The sequence below is a fragment of the Diplotaxodon limnothrissa genome, linkage group LG3, assembly GCF_057381915.1.
Source record: "Diplotaxodon limnothrissa isolate DT_005_m linkage group LG3, D_limnothrissa_male_GT1.1, whole genome shotgun sequence".
NCBI classification, from domain to species: domain Eukaryota; kingdom Metazoa; phylum Chordata; class Actinopteri; order Cichliformes; family Cichlidae; genus Diplotaxodon; species Diplotaxodon limnothrissa.
Genome location: NC_140598.1, coordinates 71,347,414 through 71,373,731, shown reverse-complemented (window position 1 = coordinate 71,373,731; position 26,318 = coordinate 71,347,414). Strand labels below are relative to the sequence as shown.

Genomic DNA, 26,318 nt, shown 5'->3' with positions numbered 1-26,318 from the left:
CCGAGGCCATCTTCACCAAACCAGGCCCTGTGGCTCTTGCTCAGGCCACTTACACCACACCAGGGCCTTATTTGCTATTGAGGCCACTTACACCACACCAGGGCCTGTGGCTCTGGCTTAGGCCACTTACACCACACCAGGGCCTGTGGCACTTGCTCAGGCCACTTACACCACACCAGGGCCTGTGGCTGCTGGCTGAGGCCACTTACACCACACCAGGGCCTGTGGCTCTTGCTCAGGCCACTTACACCACACCAGGGCCTGTGGCACTGGCTGAGGCCACTTAGACCACACCAGGGCCTGTGGCTGCTGGCTGAGGCCACTTACAACACACCAGGGCCTGTGGCTGCTGGCTGAGGCCACTTACACCAAACCAGGGCCTGTGGCTCTGGCTGAGACCAATTACACCACACATGGGCCTTATTTGCTATTGAGGCCACTTACACCACACCAGGGCCTGTGGCTCTGGCTTAGGCCACTTACACCACACCAGGGCCTGTGGCTCTTGCTCAGGCCACTTACACCACACCAGGGCCTGTGGCTGCTGGCTGAGGCCACTTACACCACACCAGGGCCTGTGGCTCTTGCTCAGGCCACTTACACCACACCAGGGCCTGTGGCACTGGCTGAGGCCACTTACACCACACCAGGGCCTGTGGCTGCTGGCTGAGGCCACTTACACCACACCAGGGCCTGTGGCTGCTGGCTGAGGCCACTTACACCAAACCAGGGCCTGTGGCTGCTGGCTGAGGCCATCTTCACCAAACCAGGCCCTGTGCTGGTTCCTGAGGCCATCTTCAACAATCCAGGGCCTGTGCTGTTGGATAAATGCCAAACTGAGCCTTTGGGTTAGGGTATTATGCAAACATGCAGGTATGGTTATAGGATTGTCTTCGTAACTTCAGGTACTTGCCACCTAATCACTTGAATCCATAAATTGAGACATTGTGCTGGCGCCAGCAGCTTACGGCCATACCACCCTGAGCACGCCCGACCTCGTCTGATCTCGGAAGCTAAGCAGGGCTGGGCTTGGTTAGTACTTGGATGGGAGACTGCCTGGGAATACCTGGTGCTGTAAGCCTTTCATTTTCATGTCATTGAACCGCTTTTGATCCAGAGAAGGGGTGTATTAAAAGACCAAAATCATCTGCCCATTAATGAGGGCACATTAACGACATTGCTTTTGGCTCTTTTCCAATGTCTTGTGCTGCTAGCTGATGCAACCTACACCACACAAGGGCCTGAGTGACCGGCTGGGGCCACTTACACCACATCAGGGCCTGTGGCTCTGGCTGAGGCCACTTACACCACACCAGGGCCTGTGGCTGCTGGCTGAGGCCTCTTACACCACACCAGGGCCTGTGGCTGCTGGCTGAGGCCACCTACACCACACCAGGGCATTAGTTGCTATTGAGGCCAATTACACCACACCAGGGTCTGTGGCTCTTGCTCAGGCCACTTACACCACACCAGGGCCTGTGGCACTGGCTGAGGCCACTTACACCACACCAGGGCCTGTGGCTGCTGGCTGAGGCCACTTACACCACACCAGGGCCTGTGGCTGCTGGCTGAGGCCACCTACACCACACCAGGGCATTAGTTGCTATTGAGGCCAATTACACCACACCAGGGTCTGTGGCTCTTGCTCAGGCCACTTACACCACACCAGGGCCTGTGGCACTGGCTGAGGCCACTTAGACCACACCAGGGACTGTGGCTGCTGGCTGAGGCAAGTTACATCACAACAGGGCCTGTGGCTCTGGCTGAGGCCACTTACACCACACCAGGGCCTGTGGCTGCTGGCTGAGGCAAGTTACATCACAACAGGGCCTGTGGCTGCTGCCTGAGGCCACATACACCACACCAGGGCCTTAGTTGCTATTGAGGCCAATTACACCACACCAGGGTCTGTGGCTTTTGCTCAGGCCACTTACACCACACCAGGGACTGTGGCTGCTGGCTGAGGCCACTTACACCACACCAGGGCCTGTGGCTGCTGGCTGAGGCCACTTACACCACACCAGGGCCTGTGGCTGCTGGCTGAGGCCACCTACACCACACCAGGGCCTGTGGCTGCTGGCTGAGGCGACTTACACCACACCAGGGCCTGTTGCTGCTGGCTGAGGCCACTTACACCACACCAGTGCCTGTGGCTTCTGGCTGAGGCTACTTACACCACACCAGGGCCTGTGGCTGCTGGCTGAGGCCACATACACCACACCAGGGCCTGTGGCTCTTGCTCAGGCCACTTACACCACACCAGGTCCTTAGTTGCTATTGAGGCCAATTACACCACACCAGGGTCTGTGGCTCTTGCTCAGGCCACTTACACCACACCAGGGCCTGTGGCACTGGCTGAGGCCACTTACACCACACCAGGGCCTGTGGCTGCTGGCTGAGGCCACTTACACCACACAAGGGCCTGTGGCTGCTGGCTGAGGCCACCTACACCACACCAGGGCCTGTGGCTGCTGGCTGAGACCACTTACACCACACCACGGCCTGTGGCTCTTGCTCAGGCCACTTACACCACACCAGGGCCTGTGGCTCTTGCTCAGGCCACTTACACCACACCAGGGCCTGTGGCTCTTGCTCAGGCCACTCATATCACGCCAGGCCCTGTGCTTCTGGCCGAGGCCATCTTCACCAAACCAGGCCCTGTGCTGCTTGCTGTGGCCATGTACAACACACCAGGCCCTGTGCTGGTTCCAGAGGCCATCTTCAACAATCCAGGGCCTGTGCTGTTGGATAAATGCCAAACTGAGCCTTTGGGTTAGGGTATTATGCAAACATGCAGGTATGGTTATAGGATTGTCTTCGTAACTTCAGGTACTTGCCACCTAATCACTTGAATCCATAAATTGAGACATTGTGCTGGGGCCAGCAGCTTACGGCCATACCACCCTGAGCACGCCCGACCTCGTCTGATCTCGGAAGCTAAGCAGGGCTGGGCTTGGTTAGTACTTGGATGGGAGACTGCCTGGGAATACCTGGTGCTGTAAGCCTTTCATTTTCATGTCATTGAACCGCTTTTGATCCAGAGAAGGGGTGTATTAAAAGACCAAAAGCATCTGCCCATTAATGAGGGCACATTAACGACACTGCTTTTGGCTCTTTTCCAATGTCTTGTGCTGCTAGCTGATGCCACCTACACCACACCAGGGCCTGAGTGACCGGCTGGGGCCACTTACACCACATCAGGGCCTGTGGCTCTGGCTGAGGCCACTTACACCACACCAGGGCCTGTGGCTGCTGGCTGAGGCCAGTTACACCACACCAGAGCCTGTGGCTGCTGGCTGAAGCCACTTACACCACACCAGGGCCTTAGTTGCTATTGAGGCCACTTACACCACACCAGGGCCTGTGGCTGCTGGCTGAGGCCACCTACACCACACCAGGGCCTGTGGCTGCTGGCTGAGGCGACTTACACCACACCAGGGCCCTTTTGCTGCTGGCTGAGGCCACTTACACCACACCAGTGCCTGTGGCTGCTGGCTGAGGCCACTTACACCACACCAGGGCCTGTGGCTCTTGCTCAGGCCACTCACATCACACCAGGCCCTGCGCTTCTGGCCGAGGCCATCTTCACCAAACCAGGCCCTGTGGCTCTTGCTCAGGCCACTTACACCACACCAGGGCCTTATTTGCTATTGAGGCCACTTACACCACACCAGGGCCTGTGGCTCTGGCTTAGGCCACTTACACCACACCAGGGCCTGTGGCACTTGCTCAGGCCACTTACACCACACCAGGGCCTGTGGCTGCTGGCTGAGGCCACTTACACCACACCAGGGCCTGTGGCTCTTGCTCAGGCCACTTACACCACACCAGGGCCTGTGGCACTGGCTGAGGCCACTTAGACCACACCAGGGCCTGTGGCTGCTGGCTGAGGCCACTTACAACACACCAGGGCCTGTGGCTGCTGGCTGAGGCCACTTACACCAAACCAGGGCCTGTGGCTGCTTGCTGAGGCCATCTTCACCAAACCAGGCCCTGTGCTGCTTGCTGTGGCCATGTAAAACACACCAGGTCCTGTGCTGGTTCTTGAGGCCATCTTCAACAATCCAGGGCCTGTGCTGTTGGATAAATGCCAAACTGAGCCTTTGGGTTAGGGTATTATGCAAACATGCAGGTATGGTTATAGGATTGTCTTCGTAACTTCAGGTACTTGCCACCTAATCACTTGAATCCATAAATTGAGACATTGTGCTGGGGCCAGCAGCTTACGGCCATACCACCCTGAGCACGCCCGACCTCGTCTGATCTCGGAAGCTAAGCAGGGCTGGGCTTGGTTAGTACTTGGATGGGAGACTGCCTGGGAATACCTGGTGCTGTAAGCCTTTCATTTTCATGTCATTGAACCGCTTTTGATCCAGAGAAGGGGTGTATTAAAAGACCAAAAGCATCTGCCCATTAATGAGGGCACATTAACGACACTGCTTTTGGCTCTTTTCCAATGTCTTGTGCTGCTAGCTGATGCCACCTACACCACACCAGGGCCTGAGTGACCGGCTGGGGCCACTTACACCACATCAGGGCCTGTGGCTCTGGCTGAGGCCACTTACACCACACCAGGGCCTGTGGCTGCTGGCTGAGGCCAGTTACACCACACCAGAGCCTGTGGCTGCTGGCTGAAGCCACTTACACCACACCAGGGCCTTAGTTGCTATTGAGGCCACTTACACCACACCAGGGCCTGTGGCTGCTGGCTGAGGCCACCTACACCACACCAGGGCCTGAGTGACCGGCTGGGGCCACTTACACCACATCAGGGCCTGTGGCTCTGGCTGAGGCCACTTACACCACACCAGGGCCTGTGGCTGCTGGCTGAGGCCAGTTACACCACACCAGAGCCTGTGGCTGCTGGCTGAAGCCACCTACACCACACCAGGGCCTGTGGCTGCTGGCTGAGGCGACTTACACCACACCAGGGCCCTTTTGCTGCTGGCTGAGGCCACTTACACCACACCAGGGCCTGTGGCTGCTGGCTGAGGCGACTTACACCACACCAGGGCTTTAGTTGCTATTGAGGCCACTTACACCACACCAGGGCCTGTGGCTGCTGGCTGAGGCCACCTACACCACACCAGGGCCTGTGGCTGCTGGCTGAGGCGACTTACACCACACCAGGGCCCTTTTGCTGCTGGCTGAGGCCACTTACACCACACCAGTGCCTGTGGCTTCTGGCTGAGGCGACTTACACCACACCAGGGCCTGTGGCTGCTGGCTGAGGCCACTTACACCACACCAGGGCCTGTGGCTCTTGCTCAGGCCACTCACATCACACCAGGCCCTGCGCTTCTGGCCGAGGCCATCTTCACCAAACCAGGCCCTGTGGCTCTTGCTCAGGCCACTTACACCACACCAGGGCCTTATTTGCTATTGAGGCCACTTACACCACACCAGGGCCTGTGGCTCTGGCTTAGGCCACTTACACCACACCAGGGCCTGTGGCACTTGCTCAGGCCACTTACACCACACCAGGGCCTGTGGCTGCTGGCTGAGGCCACTTACACCACACCAGGGCCTGTGGCTCTGGCTTAGGCCACTTACACCACACCAGGGCCTGTGGCTCTTGCTCAGGCCACTTACACCACACCAGGGCCTGTGGCTGCTGGCTGAGGCCACTTACACCACACCAGGGCCTGTGGCTCTTGCTCAGGCCACTTACACCACACCAGGGCCTGTGGCACTGGCTGAGGCCACTTACACCACACCAGGGCCTGTGGCTGCTGGCTGAGGCCACTTACACCACACCAGGGCCTGTGGCTGCTGGCTGAGGCCACTTACACCAAACCAGGGCCTGTGGCTGCTGGCTGAGGCCATCTTCACCAAACCAGGCCCTGTGCTGGTTCCTGAGGCCATCTTCAACAATCCAGGGCCTGTGCTGTTGGATAAATGCCAAACTGAGCCTTTGGGTTAGGGTATTATGCAAACATGCAGGTATGGTTATAGGATTGTCTTCGTAACTTCAGGTACTTGCCACCTAATCACTTGAATCCATAAATTGAGACATTGTGCTGGCGCCAGCAGCTTACGGCCATACCACCCTGAGCACGCCCGACCTCGTCTGATCTCGGAAGCTAAGCAGGGCTGGGCTTGGTTAGTACTTGGATGGGAGACTGCCTGGGAATACCTGGTGCTGTAAGCCTTTCATTTTCATGTCATTGAACCGCTTTTGATCCAGAGAAGGGGTGTATTAAAAGACCAAAATCATCTGCCCATTAATGAGGGCACATTAACGACATTGCTTTTGGCTCTTTTCCAATGTCTTGTGCTGCTAGCTGATGCAACCTACACCACACAAGGGCCTGAGTGACCGGCTGGGGCCACTTACACCACATCAGGGCCTGTGGCTCTGGCTGAGGCCACTTACACCACACCAGGGCCTGTGGCTGCTGGCTGAGGCCACTTACACCACACCAGGGCCTGTGGCTGCTGGCTGAGGCCACCTACACCACACCAGGGCATTAGTTGCTATTGAGGCCAATTACACCACACCAGGGTCTGTGGCTCTTGCTCAGGCCACTTACACCACACCAGGGCCTGTGGCACTGGCTGAGGCCACTTACACCACACCAGGGCCTGTGGCTGCTGGCTGAGGCCACTTACACCACACCAGGGCCTGTGGCTGCTGGCTGAGGCCACCTACACCACACCAGGGCATTAGTTGCTATTGAGGCCAATTACACCACACCAGGGTCTGTGGCTCTTGCTCAGGCCACTTAGACCACACCAGGGACTGTGGCTGCTGGCTGAGGCAAGTTACATCACAACAGGGCCTGTGGCTCTGGCTGAGGCCACTTACACCACACCAGGGCCTGTGGCTGCTGGCTGAGGCAAGTTACATCACAACAGGGCCTGTGGCTGCTGCCTGAGGCCACATACACCACACCAGGGCCTTAGTTGCTATTGAGGCCAATTACACCACACCAGGGTCTGTGGCTTTTGCTCAGGCCACTTACACCACACCAGGGACTGTGGCTGCTGGCTGAGGCCACTTACACCACACCAGGGCCTGTGGCTGCTGGCTGAGGCCACTTACACCACACCAGGGCCTGTGGCTGCTGGCTGAGGCCACCTACACCACACCAGGGCCTGTGGCTGCTGGCTGAGGCGACTTACACCACACCAGGGCCTGTTGCTGCTGGCTGAGGCCACTTACACCACACCAGTGCCTGTGGCTTCTGGCTGAGGCTACTTACACCACACCAGGGCCTGTGGCTGCTGGCTGAGGCCACATACACCACACCAGGGCCTGTGGCTCTTGCTCAGGCCACTTACACCACACCAGGTCCTTAGTTGCTATTGAGGCCAATTACACCACACCAGGGTCTGTGGCTCTTGCTCAGGCCACTTACACCACACCAGGGCCTGTGGCACTGGCTGAGGCCACTTACACCACACCAGGGCCTGTGGCTGCTGGCTGAGGCCACTTACACCACACAAGGGCCTGTGGCTGCTGGCTGAGGCCACCTACACCACACCAGGGCCTGTGGCTGCTGGCTGAGACCACTTACACCACACCACGGCCTGTGGCTCTTGCTCAGGCCACTTACACCACACCAGGGCCTGTGGCTCTTGCTCAGGCCACTTACACCACACCAGGGCCTGTGGCTCTTGCTCAGGCCACTCACATCACACCAGGCCCTGCGCTTCTGGCCGAGGCCATCTTCACCAAACCAGGCCCTGTGGCTCTTGCTCAGGCCACTTACACCACACCAGGGCCTTATTTGCTATTGAGGCCACTTACACCACACCAGGGCCTGTGGCTCTGGCTTAGGCCACTTACACCACACCAGGGCCTGTGGCACTTGCTCAGGCCACTTACACCACACCAGGGCCTGTGGCTGCTGGCTGAGGCCACTTACACCACACCAGGGCCTGTGGCTCTTGCTCAGGCCACTTACACCACACCAGGGCCTGTGGCACTGGCTGAGGCCACTTAGACCACACCAGGGCCTGTGGCTGCTGGCTGAGGCCACTTACAACACACCAGGGCCTGTGGCTGCTGGCTGAGGCCACTTACACCAAACCAGGGCCTGTGGCTGCTTGCTGAGGCCATCTTCACCAAACCAGGCCCTGTGCTGCTTGCTGTGGCCATGTACAACACACCAGGCCCTGTGCTGGTTCCAGAGGCCATCTTCAACAATCCAGGGCCTGTGCTGTTGGATAAATGCCAAACTGAGCCTTTGGGTTAGGGTATTATGCAAACATGCAGGTATGGTTATAGGATTGTCTTCGTAACTTCAGGTACTTGCCACCTAATCACTTGAATCCATAAATTGAGACATTGTGCTGGGGCCAGCAGCTTACGGCCATACCACCCTGAGCACGCCCGACCTCGTCTGATCTCGGAAGCTAAGCAGGGCTGGGCTTGGTTAGTACTTGGATGGGAGACTGCCTGGGAATACCTGGTGCTGTAAGCCTTTCATTTTCATGTCATTGAACCGCTTTTGATCCAGAGAAGGGGTGTATTAAAAGACCAAAAGCATCTGCCCATTAATGAGGGCACATTAACGACACTGCTTTTGGCTCTTTTCCAATGTCTTGTGCTGCTAGCTGATGCCACCTACACCACACCAGGACCTGAGTGACCGGCTGGGGCCACTTACACCACATCAGGGCCTGTGGCTCTGGCTGAGGCCACTTACACCACACCAGGGCCTGTGGCTGCTGGCTGAGGCCAGTTACACCACACCAGAGCCTGTGGCTGCTGGCTGAAGCCACTTACACCACACCAGGGCCTTAGTTGCTATTGAGGCCACTTACACCACACCAGGGCCTGTGGCTGCTGGCTGAGGCCACCTACACCACACCAGGGCCTGTGGCTGCTGGCTGAGGCGACTTACACCACACCAGGGCCCTTTTGCTGCTGGCTGAGGCCACTTACACCACACCAGTGCCTGTGGCTGCTGGCTGAGGCCACTTACACCACACCAGGGCCTGTGGCTCTTGCTCAGGCCACTCACATCACACCAGGCCCTGCGCTTCTGGCCGAGGCCATCTTCACCAAACCAGGCCCTGTGGCTCTTGCTCAGGCCACTTACACCACACCAGGGCCTTATTTGCTATTGAGGCCACTTACACCACACCAGGGCCTGTGGCTCTGGCTTAGGCCACTTACACCACACCAGGGCCTGTGGCACTTGCTCAGGCCACTTACACCACACCAGGGCCTGTGGCTGCTGGCTGAGGCCACTTACACCACACCAGGGCCTGTGGCTCTTGCTCAGGCCACTTACACCACACCAGGGCCTTATTTGCTATTGAGGCCACTTACACCACACCAGGGCCTGTGGCTCTGGCTTAGGCCACTTACACCACACCAGGGCCTGTGGCACTTGCTCAGGCCACTTACAACACACCAGGGCCTGTGGCTGCTGGCTGAGGCCACTTACACCAAACCAGGGCCTGTGGCTGCTTGCTGAGGCCATCTTCACCAAACCAGGCCCTGTGCTGCTTGCTGTGGCCATGTAAAACACACCAGGTCCTGTGCTGGTTCTTGAGGCCATCTTCAACAATCCAGGGCCTGTGCTGTTGGATAAATGCCAAACTGAGCCTTTGGGTTAGGGTATTATGCAAACATGCAGGTATGGTTATAGGATTGTCTTCGTAACTTCAGGTACTTGCCACCTAATCACTTGAATCCATAAATTGAGACATTGTGCTGGGGCCAGCAGCTTACGGCCATACCACCCTGAGCACGCCCGACCTCGTCTGATCTCGGAAGCTAAGCAGGGCTGGGCTTGGTTAGTACTTGGATGGGAGACTGCCTGGGAATACCTGGTGCTGTAAGCCTTTCATTTTCATGTCATTGAACCGCTTTTGATCCAGAGAAGGGGTGTATTAAAAGACCAAAAGCATCTGCCCATTAATGAGGGCACATTAACGACACTGCTTTTGGCTCTTTTCCAATGTCTTGTGCTGCTAGCTGATGCCACCTACACCACACCAGGGCCTGAGTGACCGGCTGGGGCCACTTACACCACATCAGGGCCTGTGGCTCTGGCTGAGGCCACTTACACCACACCAGGGCCTGTGGCTGCTGGCTGAGGCCAGTTACACCACACCAGAGCCTGTGGCTGCTGGCTGAAGCCACTTACACCACACCAGGGCCTTAGTTGCTATTGAGGCCACTTACACCACACCAGGGCCTGTGGCTGCTGGCTGAGGCCACCTACACCACACCAGGGCCTGAGTGACCGGCTGGGGCCACTTACACCACATCAGGGCCTGTGGCTCTGGCTGAGGCCACTTACACCACACCAGGGCCTGTGGCTGCTGGCTGAGGCCAGTTACACCACACCAGAGCCTGTGGCTGCTGGCTGAAGCCACCTACACCACACCAGGGCCTGTGGCTGCTGGCTGAGGCGACTTACACCACACCAGGGCCCTTTTGCTGCTGGCTGAGGCCACTTACACCACACCAGGGCCTGTGGCTGCTGGCTGAGGCGACTTACACCACACCAGGGCTTTAGTTGCTATTGAGGCCACTTACACCACACCAGGGCCTGTGGCTGCTGGCTGAGGCCACCTACACCACACCAGGGCCTGTGGCTGCTGGCTGAGGCGACTTACACCACACCAGGGCCCTTTTGCTGCTGGCTGAGGCCACTTACACCACACCAGTGCCTGTGGCTTCTGGCTGAGGCGACTTACACCACACCAGGGCCTGTGGCTGCTGGCTGAGGCCACTTACACCACACCAGGGCCTGTGGCTCTTGCTCAGGCCACTCACATCACACCAGGCCCTGCGCTTCTGGCCGAGGCCATCTTCACCAAACCAGGCCCTGTGGCTCTTGCTCAGGCCACTTACACCACACCAGGGCCTTATTTGCTATTGAGGCCACTTACACCACACCAGGGCCTGTGGCTCTGGCTTAGGCCACTTACACCACACCAGGGCCTGTGGCACTTGCTCAGGCCACTTACACCACACCAGGGCCTGTGGCTGCTGGCTGAGGCCACTTACACCACACCAGGGCCTGTGGCTCTTGCTCAGGCCACTTACACCACACCAGGGCCTGTGGCACTGGCTGAGGCCACTTAGACCACACCAGGGCCTGTGGCTGCTGGCTGAGGCCACTTACAACACACCAGGGCCTGTGGCTGCTGGCTGAGGCCACTTACACCAAACCAGGGCCTGTGGCTCTGGCTGAGACCAATTACACCACACATGGGCCTTATTTGCTATTGAGGCCACTTACACCACACCAGGGCCTGTGGCTCTGGCTTAGGCCACTTACACCACACCAGGGCCTGTGGCTCTTGCTCAGGCCACTTACACCACACCAGGGCCTGTGGCTGCTGGCTGAGGCCACTTACACCACACCAGGGCCTGTGGCTCTTGCTCAGGCCACTTACACCACACCAGGGCCTGTGGCACTGGCTGAGGCCACTTACACCACACCAGGGCCTGTGGCTGCTGGCTGAGGCCACTTACACCACACCAGGGCCTGTGGCTGCTGGCTGAGGCCACTTACACCAAACCAGGGCCTGTGGCTGCTGGCTGAGGCCATCTTCACCAAACCAGGCCCTGTGCTGGTTCCTGAGGCCATCTTCAACAATCCAGGGCCTGTGCTGTTGGATAAATGCCAAACTGAGCCTTTGGGTTAGGGTATTATGCAAACATGCAGGTATGGTTATAGGATTGTCTTCGTAACTTCAGGTACTTGCCACCTAATCACTTGAATCCATAAATTGAGACATTGTGCTGGCGCCAGCAGCTTACGGCCATACCACCCTGAGCACGCCCGACCTCGTCTGATCTCGGAAGCTAAGCAGGGCTGGGCTTGGTTAGTACTTGGATGGGAGACTGCCTGGGAATACCTGGTGCTGTAAGCCTTTCATTTTCATGTCATTGAACCGCTTTTGATCCAGAGAAGGGGTGTATTAAAAGACCAAAATCATCTGCCCATTAATGAGGGCACATTAACGACATTGCTTTTGGCTCTTTTCCAATGTCTTGTGCTGCTAGCTGATGCAACCTACACCACACAAGGGCCTGAGTGACCGGCTGGGGCCACTTACACCACATCAGGGCCTGTGGCTCTGGCTGAGGCCACTTACACCACACCAGGGCCTGTGGCTGCTGGCTGAGGCCACTTACACCACACCAGGGCCTGTGGCTGCTGGCTGAGGCCACCTACACCACACCAGGGCATTAGTTGCTATTGAGGCCAATTACACCACACCAGGGTCTGTGGCTCTTGCTCAGGCCACTTACACCACACCAGGGCCTGTGGCACTGGCTGAGGCCACTTACACCACACCAGGGCCTGTGGCTGCTGGCTGAGGCCACTTACACCACACCAGGGCCTGTGGCTGCTGGCTGAGGCCACCTACACCACACCAGGGCATTAGTTGCTATTGAGGCCAATTACACCACACCAGGGTCTGTGGCTCTTGCTCAGGCCACTTACACCACACCAGGGCCTGTGGCACTGGCTGAGGCCACTTAGACCACACCAGGGACTGTGGCTGCTGGCTGAGGCAAGTTACATCACAACAGGGCCTGTGGCTCTGGCTGAGGCCACTTACACCACACCAGGGCCTGTGGCTGCTGGCTGAGGCAAGTTACATCACAACAGGGCCTGTGGCTGCTGCCTGAGGCCACATACACCACACCAGGGCCTTAGTTGCTATTGAGGCCAATTACACCACACCAGGGTCTGTGGCTTTTGCTCAGGCCACTTACACCACACCAGGGACTGTGGCTGCTGGCTGAGGCCACTTACACCACACCAGGGCCTGTGGCTGCTGGCTGAGGCCACTTACACCACACCAGGGCCTGTGGCTGCTGGCTGAGGCCACCTACACCACACCAGGGCCTGTGGCTGCTGGCTGAGGCGACTTACACCACACCAGGGCCTGTTGCTGCTGGCTGAGGCCACTTACACCACACCAGTGCCTGTGGCTTCTGGCTGAGGCTACTTACACCACACCAGGGCCTGTGGCTGCTGGCTGAGGCCACATACACCACACCAGGGCCTGTGGCTCTTGCTCAGGCCACTTACACCACACCAGGTCCTTAGTTGCTATTGAGGCCAATTACACCACACCAGGGTCTGTGGCTCTTGCTCAGGCCACTTACACCACACCAGGGCCTGTGGCACTGGCTGAGGCCACTTACACCACACCAGGGCCTGTGGCTGCTGGCTGAGGCCACTTACACCACACAAGGGCCTGTGGCTGCTGGCTGAGGCCACCTACACCACACCAGGGCCTGTGGCTGCTGGCTGAGACCACTTACACCACACCACGGCCTGTGGCTCTTGCTCAGGCCACTTACACCACACCAGGGCCTGTGGCTCTTGCTCAGGCCACTTACACCACACCAGGGCCTGTGGCTCTTGCTCAGGCCACTCATATCACGCCAGGCCCTGTGCTTCTGGCCGAGGCCATCTTCACCAAACCAGGCCCTGTGCTGCTTGCTGTGGCCATGTACAACACACCAGGCCCTGTGCTGGTTCCAGAGGCCATCTTCAACAATCCAGGGCCTGTGCTGTTGGATAAATGCCAAACTGAGCCTTTGGGTTAGGGTATTATGCAAACATGCAGGTATGGTTATAGGATTGTCTTCGTAACTTCAGGTACTTGCCACCTAATCACTTGAATCCATAAATTGAGACATTGTGCTGGGGCCAGCAGCTTACGGCCATACCACCCTGAGCACGCCCGACCTCGTCTGATCTCGGAAGCTAAGCAGGGCTGGGCTTTGTTAGTACTTGGATGGGAGACTGCCTGGGAATACCTGGTGCTGTAAGCCTTTCATTTTCATGTCATTGAACCGCTTTTGATCCAGAGAAGGGGTGTATTAAAAGACCAAAAGCATCTGCCCATTAATGAGGGCACATTAACGACACTGCTTTTGGCTCTTTTCCAATGTCTTGTGCTGCTAGCTGATGCCACCTACACCACACCAGGGCCTGAGTGACCGGCTGGGGCCACTTACACCACATCAGGGCCTGTGGCTCTGGCTGAGGCCACTTACACCACACCAGGGCCTGTGGCTGCTGGCTGAGGCCAGTTACACCACACCAGAGCCTGTGGCTGCTGGCTGAAGCCACTTACACCACACCAGGGCCTTAGTTGCTATTGAGGCCACTTACACCACACCAGGGCCTGTGGCTGCTGGCTGAGGCCACCTACACCACACCAGGGCCTGTGGCTGCTGGCTGAGGCGACTTACACCACACCAGGGCCCTTTTGCTGCTGGCTGAGGCCACTTACACCACACCAGTGCCTGTGGCTGCTGGCTGAGGCCACTTACACCACACCAGGGCCTGTGGCTCTTGCTCAGGCCACTCACATCACACCAGGCCCTGCGCTTCTGGCCGAGGCCATCTTCACCAAACCAGGCCCTGTGGCTCTTGCTCAGGCCACTTACACCACACCAGGGCCTTATTTGCTATTGAGGCCACTTACACCACACCAGGGCCTGTGGCTCTGGCTTAGGCCACTTACACCACACCAGGGCCTGTGGCACTTGCTCAGGCCACTTACACCACACCAGGGCCTGTGGCTGCTGGCTGAGGCCACTTACACCACACCAGGGCCTGTGGCTCTTGCTCAGGCCACTTACACCACACCAGGGCCTGTGGCACTGGCTGAGGCCACTTAGACCACACCAGGGCCTGTGGCTGCTGGCTGAGGCCACTTACAACACACCAGGGCCTGTGGCTGCTGGCTGAGGCCACTTACACCAAACCAGGGCCTGTGGCTGCTTGCTGAGGCCATCTTCACCAAACCAGGCCCTGTGCTGCTTGCTGTGGCCATGTAAAACACACCAGGTCCTGTGCTGGTTCTTGAGGCCATCTTCAACAATCCAGGGCCTGTGCTGTTGGATAAATGCCAAACTGAGCCTTTGGGTTAGGGTATTATGCAAACATGCAGGTATGGTTATAGGATTGTCTTCGTAACTTCAGGTACTTGCCACCTAATCACTTGAATCCATAAATTGAGACATTGTGCTGGGGCCAGCAGCTTACGGCCATACCACCCTGAGCACGCCCGACCTCGTCTGATCTCGGAAGCTAAGCAGGGCTGGGCTTGGTTAGTACTTGGATGGGAGACTGCCTGGGAATACCTGGTTCTGTAAGCCTTTCATTTTCATGTCATTGAACCGCTTTTGATCCAGAGAAGGGGTGTATTAAAAGACCAAAATCATCTGCCCATTAATGAGGGCACATTAACGACATTGCTTTTGGCTCTTTTCCAATGTCTTGTGCTGCTAGCTGATGCAACCTACACCACACAAGGGCCTGAGTGACCGGCTGGGGCCACTTACACCACATCAGGGCCTGTGGCTCTGGCTGAGGCCACTTACACCACACCAGGGCCTGTGGCTGCTGGCTGAGGCCACTTACACCACACCAGGGCCTGTGGCTGCTGGCTGAGGCCACCTACACCACACCAGGGCATTAGTTGCTATTGAGGCCAATTACACCACACCAGGGTCTGTGGCTCTTGCTCAGGCCACTTACACCACACCAGGGCCTGTGGCACTGGCTGAGGCCACTTACACCACACCAGGGCCTGTGGCTGCTGGCTGAGGCCACTTACACCACACCAGGGCCTGTGGCTGCTGGCTGAGGCCACCTACACCACACCAGGGCATTAGTTGCTATTGAGGCCAATTACACCACACCAGGGTCTGTGGCTCTTGCTCAGGCCACTTACACCACACCAGGGCCTGTGGCACTGGCTGAGGCCACTTAGACCACACCAGGGACTGTGGCTGCTGGCTGAGGCAAGTTACATCACAACAGGGCCTGTGGCTCTGGCTGAGGCCACTTACACCACACCAGGGCCTGTGGCTGCTGGCTGAGGCAAGTTACATCACAACAGGGCCTGTGGCTGCTGCCTGAGGCCACATACACCACACCAGGGCCTTAGTTGCTATTGAGGCCAATTACACCACACCAGGGTCTGTGGCTTTTGCTCAGGCCACTTACACCACACCAGGGACTGTGGCTGCTGGCTGAGGCCACTTACACCACACCAGGGCCTGTGGCTGCTGGCTGAGGCCACTTACACCACACCAGGGCCTGTGGCTGCTGGCTGAGGCCACCTACACCACACCAGGGCCTGTGGCTGCTGGCTGAGGCGACTTACACCACACCAGGGCCTGTTGCTGCTGGCTGAGGCCACTTACACCACACCAGGGCCTGTGGCTGCTGGCTGAGGCCACATACACCACACCAGGGCCTGTGGCTCTTGCTCAGGCCACTTACACCACACCAGGTCCTTAGTTGCTATTGAGGCCAATTACACCACACCAGGGTCTGTGGCTCTTGCTCAGGCCACTTACACCACACCAGGGCCTGTGGCACTGGCTGAGGCCACTTACACCACACCAGGGCCTGTGGCTGCTGGCTGAGGCCACTTACACCACACAAGGGCCTGTGGCTGCTGGCTGAGGCCACCTACACCACACCAGTGCCTGTGGCTGCTGGCTGAGACCACTTACACCACACCACGGCCTGTGGCTCTTGCTCAGGCCACTTACACCACACCAGGGCCTGTGGCTCTTGCTCAGGCCACTTACACCACACCAGGGCCTGTGGCTCTTGCTCAGGCCACTCATATCACGCCAGGCCCTGTGCTTCTGGCCGAGGCCATCTTCACCAAACCAGGCCCTGTGCTGCTTGCTGTGGCCATGTACAACACACCAGGCCCTGTGCTGGTTCCAGAGGCCATCTTCAACAATCCAGGGCCTGTGCTGTTGGATAAATGCCAAACTGAGCCTTTGGGTTAGGGTATTATGCAAACATGCAGGTATGGTTATAGGATTGTCTTCGTAACTTCAGGTACTTGCCACCTAATCACTTGAATCCATAAATTGAGACATTGTGCTGGGGCCAGCAGCTTACGGCCATACCACCCTGAGCACGCCCGACCTCGTCTGATCTCGGAAGCTAAGCTGGGCTTGGTTAGTACTTGGATGGGAGACTGCCTGGGAATACCTGGTGCTGTAAGCCTTTCATTTTCATGTCATTGAACCGCTTTTGATCCAGAGAAGGGGTGTATTAAAAGACCAAAAGCATCTGCCCATTAATGAGGGCACATTAACGACACTGCTTTTGGCTCTTTTCCAATGTCTTGTGCTGCTAGCTGATGCCACCTACACCACACCAGGGCCTGAGTGACCGGCTGGGGCCACTTACACCACATCAGGGCCTGTGGCTCTGGCTGAGGCCACTTACACCACACCAGGGCCTGTGGCTGCTGGCTGAGGCCAGTTACACCACACCAGAGCCTGTGGCTGCTGGCTGAAGCCACTTACACCACACCAGGGCCTTAGTTGCTATTGAGGCCACTTACACCACACCAGGGCCTGTGGCTGCTGGCTGAGGCCACTTACACCACACCAGTGCCTGTGGCTGCTGGCTGAGGCCACTTACACCACACCAGGGCCTGTGGCTCTTGCTCAGGCCACTCACATCACACCAGGCCCTGCGCTTCTGGCCGAGGCCATCTTCACCAAACCAGGCCCTGTGGCTCTTGCTCAGGCCACTTACACCACACCAGGGCCTTATTTGCTATTGAGGCCACTTACACCACACCAGGGCCTGTGGCTCTGGCTTAGGCCACTTACACCACACCAGGGCCTGTGGCACTTGCTCAGGCCACTTACACCACACCAGGGCCTGTGGCTGCTGGCTGAGGCCACTTACACCACACCAGGGCCTGTGGCTCTTGTTCAGGCCACTTACACCACACCAGGGCCTGTGGCACTGGCTGAGGCCACTTAGACCACACCAGGGCCTGTGGCTGCTGGCTGAGGCCACTTACAACACACCAGGGCCTGTGGCTGCTGGCTGAGGCCACTTACACCAAACCAGGGCCTGTGGCTGCTTGCTGAGGCCATCTTCACCAAACCAGGCCCTGTGCTGCTTGCTGTGGCCATGTAAAACACACCAGGTCCTGTGCTGGTTCTTGAGGCCATCTTCAACAATCCAGGGCCTGTGCTGTTGGATAAATGCCAAACTGAGCCTTTGGGTTAGGGTATTATGCAAACATGCAGGTATGGTTATAGGATTGTCTTCGTAACTTCAGGTACTTGCCACCTAATCACTTGAATCCATAAATTGAGACATTGTGCTGGGGCCAGCAGCTTACGGCCATACCACCCTGAGCACGCCCGACCTCGTCTGATCTCGGAAGCTAAGCAGGGCTGGGCTTGGTTAGTACTTGGATGGGAGACTGCCTGGGAATACCTGGTGCTGTAAGCCTTTCATTTTCATGTCATTGAACCGCTTTTGATCCAGAGAAGGGGTGTATTAAAAGACCAAAAGCATCTGCCCATTAATGAGGGCACATTAACGACACTGCTTTTGGCTCTTTTCCAATGTCTTGTGCTGCTAGCTGATGCCACCTACACCACACCAGGGCCTGAGTGACCGGCTGGGGCCACTTACACCACATCAGGGCCTGTGGCTCTGGCTGAGGCCACTTACACCACACCAGGGCCTGTGGCTGCTGGCTGAGGCCAGTTACACCACACCAGAGCCTGTGGCTGCTGGCTGAAGCCACTTACACCACACCAGGGCCTTAGTTGCTATTGAGGCCACTTACACCACACCAGGGCCTGTGGCTGCTGGCTGAGGCCACCTACACCACACCAGGGCCTGAGTGACCGGCTGGGGCCACTTACACCACATCAGGGCCTGTGGCTCTGGCTGAGGCCACTTACACCACACCAGGGCCTGTGGCTGCTGGCTGAGGCCACTTACACCACACCAGGGCCTGTGGCTGCTGGCTGAGGCCACCTACACCACACCAGGGCCTGTGGCTGCTGGCTGAGGCGACTTACACCACACCAGGGCCCTTTTGCTGCTGGCTGAGGCCACTTACACCACACCAGGGCCTGTGGCTGCTGGCTGAGGCGACTTACACCACACCAGGGCTTTAGTTGCTATTGAGGCCACTTACACCACACCAGGGCCTGTGGCTGCTGGCTGAGGCCACCTACACCACACCAGGGCCTGTGGCTGCTGGCTGAGGCGACTTACACCACACCAGGGCCCTTTTGCTGCTGGCTGAGGCCACTTACACCACACCAGTGCCTGTGGCTTCTGGCTGAGGCGACTTACACCACACCAGGGCCTGTGGCTGCTGGCTGAGGCCACTTACACCACACCAGGGCCTGTGGCTCTTGCTCAGGCCACTCACATCACACCAGGCCCTGCGCTTCTGGCCGAGGCCATCTTCACCAAACCAGGCCCTGTGGCTCTTGCTCAGGCCACTTACACCACACCAGGGCCTTATTTGCTATTGAGGCCACTTACACCACACCAGGGCCTGTGGCTCTGGCTTAGGCCACTTACACCACACCAGGGCCTGTGGCACTTGCTCAGGCCACTTACACCACACCAGGGCCTGTGGCTGCTGGCTGAGGCCACTTACACCACACCAGGGCCTGTGGCTCTTGCTCAGGCCACTTACACCACACCAGGGCCTGTGGCACTGGCTGAGGCCACTTAGACCACACCAGGGCCTGTGGCTGCTGGCTGAGGCCACTTACAACACACCAGGGCCTGTGGCTGCTGGCTGAGGCCACTTACACCAAACCAGGGCCTGTGGCTCTGGCTGAGACCAATTACACCACACATGGGCCTTATTTGCTATTGAGGCCACTTACACCACACCAGGGCCTGTGGCTCTGGCTTAGGCCACTTACACCACACCAGGGCCTGTGGCTCTTGCTCAGGCCACTTACACCACACCAGGGCCTGTGGCTGCTGGCTGAGGCCACTTACACCACACCAGGGCCTGTGGCTCTTGCTCAGGCCACTTACACCACACCAGGGCCTGTGGCACTGGCTGAGGCCACTTACACCACACCAGGGCCTGTGGCTGCTGGCTGAGGCCACTTACACCACACCAGGGCCTGTGGCTGCTGGCTGAGGCCACTTACACCAAACCAGGGCCTGTGGCTGCTGGCTGAGGCCATCTTCACCAAACCAGGCCCTGTGCTGGTTCCTGAGGCCATCTTCAACAATCCAGGGCCTGTGCTGTTGGATAAATGCCAAACTGAGCCTTTGGGTTAGGGTATTATGCAAACATGCAGGTATGGTTATAGGATTGTCTTCGTAACTTCAGGTACTTGCCACCTAATCACTTGAATCCATAAATTGAGACATTGTGCTGGCGCCAGCAGCTTACGGCCATACCACCCTGAGCACGCCCGACCTCGTCTGATCTCGGAAGCTAAGCAGGGCTGGGCTTGGTTAGTACTTGGATGGGAGACTGCCTGGGAATACCTGGTGCTGTAAGCCTTTCATTTTCATGTCATTGAACCGCTTTTGATCCAGAGAAGGGGTGTATTAAAAGACCAAAATCATCTGCCCATTAATGAGGGCACATTAACGACATTGCTTTTGGCTCTTTTCCAATGTCTTGTGCTGCTAGCTGATGCAACCTACACCACACAAGGGCCTGAGTGACCGGCTGGGGCCACTTACACCACATCAGGGCCTGTGGCTCTGGCTGAGGCCACTTACACCACACCAGGGCCTGTGGCTGCTGGCTGAGGCCACTTACACCACACCAGGGCCTGTGGCTGCTGGCTGAGGCCACCTACACCACACCAGGGCATTAGTTGCTATTGAGGCCAATTACACCACACCAGGGTCTGTGGCTCTTGCTCAGGCCACTTACACCACACCAGGGCCTGTGGCACTGGCTGAGGCCACTTAGACCACACCAGGGACTGTGGCTGCTGGCTGAGGCAAGTTACATCACAACAGGGCCTGTGGCTCTGGCTGAGGCCACTTACACCACACCAGGGCCTGTGGCTGCTGGCTGAGGCAAGTTACATCACAACAGGGCCTGTGGCTGCTGCCTGAGGCCACATACACCACACCAGGGCCTTAGTTGCTATTGAGGCCAATTACACCACACCAGGGTCTGTGGCTTTTGCTCAGGCCACTTACACCACACCAGGGACTGTGGCTGCTGGCTGAGGCCACTTACACCACACCAGGGCCTGTGGCTGCTGGCTGAGGCCACTTACACCACACCAGGGCCTGTGGCTGCTGGCTGAGGCCACCTACACCACACCAGGGCCTGTGGCTGCTGGCTGAGGCGACTTACACCACACCAGGGCCTGTTGCTGCTGGCTGAGGCCACTTACACCACACCAGTGCCTGTGGCTTCTGGCTGAGGCTACTTACACCACACCAGGGCCTGTGGCTGCTGGCTGAGGCCACATACACCACACCAGGGCCTGTGGCTCTTGCTCAGGCCACTTACACCACACCAGGTCCTTAGTTGCTATTGAGGCCAATTACACCACACCAGGGTCTGTGGCTCTTGCTCAGGCCACTTACACCACACCAGGGCCTGTGGCACTGGCTGAGGCCACTTACACCACACCAGGGCCTGTGGCTGCTGGCTGAGGCCACTTACACCACACAAGGGCCTGTGGCTGCTGGCTGAGGCCACCTACACCACACCAGGGCCTGTGGCTGCTGGCTGAGACCACTTACACCACACCACGGCCTGTGGCTCTTGCTCAGGCCACTTACACCACACCAGGGCCTGTGGCTCTTGCTCAGGCCACTTACACCACACCAGGGCCTGTGGCTCTTGCTCAGGCCACTCATATCACGCCAGGCCCTGTGCTTCTGGCCGAGGCCATCTTCACCAAACCAGGCCCTGTGCTGCTTGCTGTGGCCATGTACAACACACCAGGCCCTGTGCTGGTTCCAGAGGCCATCTTCAACAATCCAGGGCCTGTGCTGTTGGATAAATGCCAAACTGAGCCTTTGGGTTAGGGTATTATGCAAACATGCAGGTATGGTTATAGGATTGTCTTCGTAACTTCAGGTACTTGCCACCTAATCACTTGAATCCATAAATTGAGACATTGTGCTGGGGCCAGCAGCTTACGGCCATACCACCCTGAGCACGCCCGACCTCGTCTGATCTCGGAAGCTAAGCAGGGCTGGGCTTTGTTAGTACTTGGATGGGAGACTGCCTGGGAATACCTGGTGCTGTAAGCCTTTCATTTTCATGTCATTGAACCGCTTTTGATCCAGAGAAGGGGTGTATTAAAAGACCAAAAGCATCTGCCCATTAATGAGGGCACATTAACGACACTGCTTTTGGCTCTTTTCCAATGTCTTGTGCTGCTAGCTGATGCCACCTACACCACACCAGGGCCTGAGTGACCGGCTGGGGCCACTTACACCACATCAGGGCCTGTGGCTCTGGCTGAGGCCACTTACACCACACCAGGGCCTGTGGCTGCTGGCTGAGGCCAGTTACACCACACCAGAGCCTGTGGCTGCTGGCTGAAGCCACTTACACCACACCAGGGCCTTAGTTGCTATTGAGGCCACTTACACCACACCAGGGCCTGTGGCTGCTGGCTGAGGCCACCTACACCACACCAGGGCCTGTGGCTGCTGGCTGAGGCGACTTACACCACACCAGGGCCCTTTTGCTGCTGGCTGAGGCCACTTACACCACACCAGTGCCTGTGGCTGCTGGCTGAGGCCACTTACACCACACCAGGGCCTGTGGCTCTTGCTCAGGCCACTCACATCACACCAGGCCCTGCGCTTCTGGCCGAGGCCATCTTCACCAAACCAGGCCCTGTGGCTCTTGCTCAGGCCACTTACACCACACCAGGGCCTTATTTGCTATTGAGGCCACTTACACCACACCAGGGCCTGTGGCTCTGGCTTAGGCCACTTACACCACACCAGGGCCTGTGGCACTTGCTCAGGCCACTTACACCACACCAGGGCCTGTGGCTGCTGGCTGAGGCCACTTACACCACACCAGGGCCTGTGGCTCTTGCTCAGGCCACTTACACCACACCAGGGCCTGTGGCACTGGCTGAGGCCACTTAGACCACACCAGGGCCTGTGGCTGCTGGCTGAGGCCACTTACAACACACCAGGGCCTGTGGCTGCTGGCTGAGGCCACTTACACCAAACCAGGGCCTGTGGCTGCTTGCTGAGGCCATCTTCACCAAACCAGGCCCTGTGCTGCTTGCTGTGGCCATGTAAAACACACCAGGTCCTGTGCTGGTTCTTGAGGCCATCTTCAACAATCCAGGGCCTGTGCTGTTGGATAAATGCCAAACTGAGCCTTTGGGTTAGGGTATTATGCAAACATGCAGGTATGGTTATAGGATTGTCTTCGTAACTTCAGGTACTTGCCACCTAATCACTTGAATCCATAAATTGAGACATTGTGCTGGGGCCAGCAGCTTACGGCCATACCACCCTGAGCACGCCCGACCTCGTCTGATCTCGGAAGCTAAGCAGGGCTGGGCTTGGTTAGTACTTGGATGGGAGACTGCCTGGGAATACCTGGTTCTGTAAGCCTTTCATTTTCATGTCATTGAACCGCTTTTGATCCAGAGAAGGGGTGTATTAAAAGACCAAAATCATCTGCCCATTAATGAGGGCACATTAACGACATTGCTTTTGGCTCTTTTCCAATGTCTTGTGCTGCTAGCTGATGCAACCTACACCACACAAGGGCCTGAGTGACCGGCTGGGGCCACTTACACCACATCAGGGCCTGTGGCTCTGGCTGAGGCCACTTACACCACACCAGGGCCTGTGGCTGCTGGCTGAGGCCACTTACACCACACCAGGGCCTGTGGCTGCTGGCTGAGGCCACCTACACCACACCAGGGCATTAGTTGCTATTGAGGCCAATTACACCACACCAGGGTCTGTGGCTCTTGCTCAGGCCACTTACACCACACCAGGGCCTGTGGCACTGGCTGAGGCCACTTACACCACACCAGGGCCTGTGGCTGCTGGCTGAGGCCACTTACACCACACCAGGGCCTGTGGCTGCTGGCTGAGGCCACCTACACCACACCAGGGCATTAGTTGCTATTGAGGCCAATTACACCACACCAGGGTCTGTGGCTCTTGCTCAGGCCACTTACACCACACCAGGGCCTGTGGCACTGGCTGAGGCCACTTAGACCACACCAGGGACTGTGGCTGCTGGCTGAGGCAAGTTACATCACAACAGGGCCTGTGGCTCTGGCTGAGGCCACTTACACCACACCAGGGCCTGTGGCTGCTGGCTGAGGCAAGTTACATCACAACAGGGCCTGTGGCTGCTGCCTGAGGCCACATACACCACACCAGGGCCTTAGTTGCTATTGAGGCCAATTACACCACACCAGGGTCTGTGGCTTTTGCTCAGGCCACTTACACCACACCAGGGACTGTGGCTGCTGGCTGAGGCCACTTACACCACACCAGGGCCTGTGGCTGCTGGCTGAGGCCACTTACACCACACCAGGGCCTGTGGCTGCTGGCTGAGGCCACCTACACCACACCAGGGCCTGTGGCTGCTGGCTGAGGCGACTTACACCACACCAGGGCCTGTTGCTGCTGGCTGAGGCCACTTACACCACACCAGGGCCTGTGGCTGCTGGCTGAGGCCACATACACCACACCAGGGCCTGTGGCTCTTGCTCAGGCCACTTACACCACACCAGGTCCTTAGTTGCTATTGAGGCCAATTACACCACACCAGGGTCTGTGGCTCTTGCTCAGGCCACTTACACCACACCAGGGCCTGTGGCACTGGCTGAGGCCACTTACACCACACCAGGGCCTGTGGCTGCTGGCTGAGGCCACTTACACCACACAAGGGCCTGTGGCTGCTGGCTGAGGCCACCTACACCACACCAGTGCCTGTGGCTGCTGGCTGAGACCACTTACACCACACCACGGCCTGTGGCTCTTGCTCAGGCCACTTACACCACACCAGGGCCTGTGGCTCTTGCTCAGGCCACTTACACCACACCAGGGCCTGTGGCTCTTGCTCAGGCCACTCATATCACGCCAGGCCCTGTGCTTCTGGCCGAGGCCATCTTCACCAAACCAGGCCCTGTGCTGCTTGCTGTGGCCATGTACAACACACCAGGCCCTGTGCTGGTTCCAGAGGCCATCTTCAACAATCCAGGGCCTGTGCTGTTGGATAAATGCCAAACTGAGCCTTTGGGTTAGGGTATTATGCAAACATGCAGGTATGGTTATAGGATTGTCTTCGTAACTTCAGGTACTTGCCACCTAATCACTTGAATCCATAAATTGAGACATTGTGCTGGGGCCAGCAGCTTACGGCCATACCACCCTGAGCACGCCCGACCTCGTCTGATCTCGGAAGCTAAGCTGGGCTTGGTTAGTACTTGGATGGGAGACTGCCTGGGAATACCTGGTGCTGTAAGCCTTTCATTTTCATGTCATTGAACCGCTTTTGATCCAGAGAAGGGGTGTATTAAGAGACCAAAAGCATCTGCCCATTAATGAGGGCACATTAACGACACTGCTTTTGGCTCTTTTCCAATGTCTTGTGCTGCTAGCTGATGCCACCTACACCACACCAGGGCCTGAGTGACCGGCTGGGGCCACTTACACCACATCAGGGCCTGTGGCTCTGGCTGAGGCCACTTACACCACACCAGGGCCTGTGGCTGCTGGCTGAGGCCAGTTACACCACACCAGAGCCTGTGGCTGCTGGCTGAAGCCACTTACACCACACCAGGGCCTTAGTTGCTATTGAGGCCACTTACACCACACCAGGGCCTGTGGCTGCTGGCTGAGGCCACTTACACCACACCAGTGCCTGTGGCTGCTGGCTGAGGCCACTTACACCACACCAGGGCCTGTGGCTCTTGCTCAGGCCACTCACATCACACCAGGCCCTGCGCTTCTGGCCGAGGCCATCTTCACCAAACCAGGCCCTGTGGCTCTTGCTCAGGCCACTTACACCACACCAGGGCCTTATTTGCTATTGAGGCCACTTACACCACACCAGGGCCTGTGGCTCTGGCTTAGGCCACTTACACCACACCAGGGCCTGTGGCACTTGCTCAGGCCACTTACACCACACCAGGGCCTGTGGCTGCTGGCTGAGGCCACTTACACCACACCAGGGCCTGTGGCTCTTGTTCAGGCCACTTACACCACACCAGGGCCTGTGGCACTGGCTGAGGCCACTTAGACCACACCAGGGCCTGTGGCTGCTGGCTGAGGCCACTTACAACACACCAGGGCCTGTGGCTGCTGGCTGAGGCCACTTACACCAAACCAGGGCCTGTGGCTGCTTGCTGAGGCCATCTTCACCAAACCAGGCCCTGTGCTGCTTGCTGTGGCCATGTAAAACACACCAGGTCCTGTGCTGGTTCTTGAGGCCATCTTCAACAATCCAGGGCCTGTGCTGTTGGATAAATGCCAAACTGAGCCTTTGGGTTAGGGTATTATGCAAACATGCAGGTATGGTTATAGGATTGTCTTCGTAACTTCAGGTACTTGCCACCT

The 26,318-nt window shown here is 57.8% G+C and overlaps 1 protein-coding gene, 9 non-coding genes and 6 pseudogenes across 12 annotated transcripts in view; all 16 read left to right on the top strand.

Moving 5' to 3' along the window:
• LOC146637699 (BPTF-associated chromatin complex component 1-like) overlaps positions 1-26,318 on the top strand; it is a 495,253-nt gene that overhangs the window by 121,501 nt on the left and 347,434 nt on the right. The window lies entirely within an intron of this gene.
• LOC146637901 (5S ribosomal RNA) lies at positions 963-1,081 on the top strand. The gene has a single exon (XR_014906099.1). It is a non-coding gene; the product is annotated as a 5S ribosomal RNA (ribosomal RNA).
• LOC146637900 (5S ribosomal RNA) lies at positions 2,887-3,005 on the top strand. Its single transcript, XR_014906098.1, has one exon. It is a non-coding gene; the product is annotated as a 5S ribosomal RNA (ribosomal RNA).
• LOC146637899 (5S ribosomal RNA) lies at positions 4,222-4,340 on the top strand. Its single transcript, XR_014906097.1, has one exon. It is a non-coding gene; the product is annotated as a 5S ribosomal RNA (ribosomal RNA).
• On the top strand, positions 6,033-6,151 carry LOC146637898 (5S ribosomal RNA). Its single transcript, XR_014906096.1, has one exon. It is a non-coding gene; the product is annotated as a 5S ribosomal RNA (ribosomal RNA).
• Positions 8,311-8,429, top strand: LOC146637897 (5S ribosomal RNA). Its single transcript, XR_014906095.1, has one exon. It is a non-coding gene; the product is annotated as a 5S ribosomal RNA (ribosomal RNA).
• Positions 9,683-9,801, top strand: LOC146637896 (5S ribosomal RNA). Its single transcript, XR_014906094.1, has one exon. It is a non-coding gene; the product is annotated as a 5S ribosomal RNA (ribosomal RNA).
• LOC146637895 (5S ribosomal RNA) lies at positions 11,729-11,847 on the top strand. Its single transcript, XR_014906092.1, has one exon. It is a non-coding gene; the product is annotated as a 5S ribosomal RNA (ribosomal RNA).
• LOC146637894 (5S ribosomal RNA) lies at positions 13,653-13,771 on the top strand (annotated as a pseudogene).
• On the top strand, positions 14,988-15,106 carry LOC146637893 (5S ribosomal RNA; annotated as a pseudogene).
• On the top strand, positions 16,872-16,985 carry LOC146637892 (5S ribosomal RNA; annotated as a pseudogene).
• Positions 18,121-18,239, top strand: LOC146637891 (5S ribosomal RNA). Its single transcript, XR_014906091.1, has one exon. It is a non-coding gene; the product is annotated as a 5S ribosomal RNA (ribosomal RNA).
• Positions 20,167-20,285, top strand: LOC146637890 (5S ribosomal RNA). Its single transcript, XR_014906090.1, has one exon. It is a non-coding gene; the product is annotated as a 5S ribosomal RNA (ribosomal RNA).
• Positions 21,895-22,013, top strand: LOC146637889 (5S ribosomal RNA; annotated as a pseudogene).
• On the top strand, positions 23,230-23,348 carry LOC146637888 (5S ribosomal RNA; annotated as a pseudogene).
• Positions 25,114-25,227, top strand: LOC146637887 (5S ribosomal RNA; annotated as a pseudogene).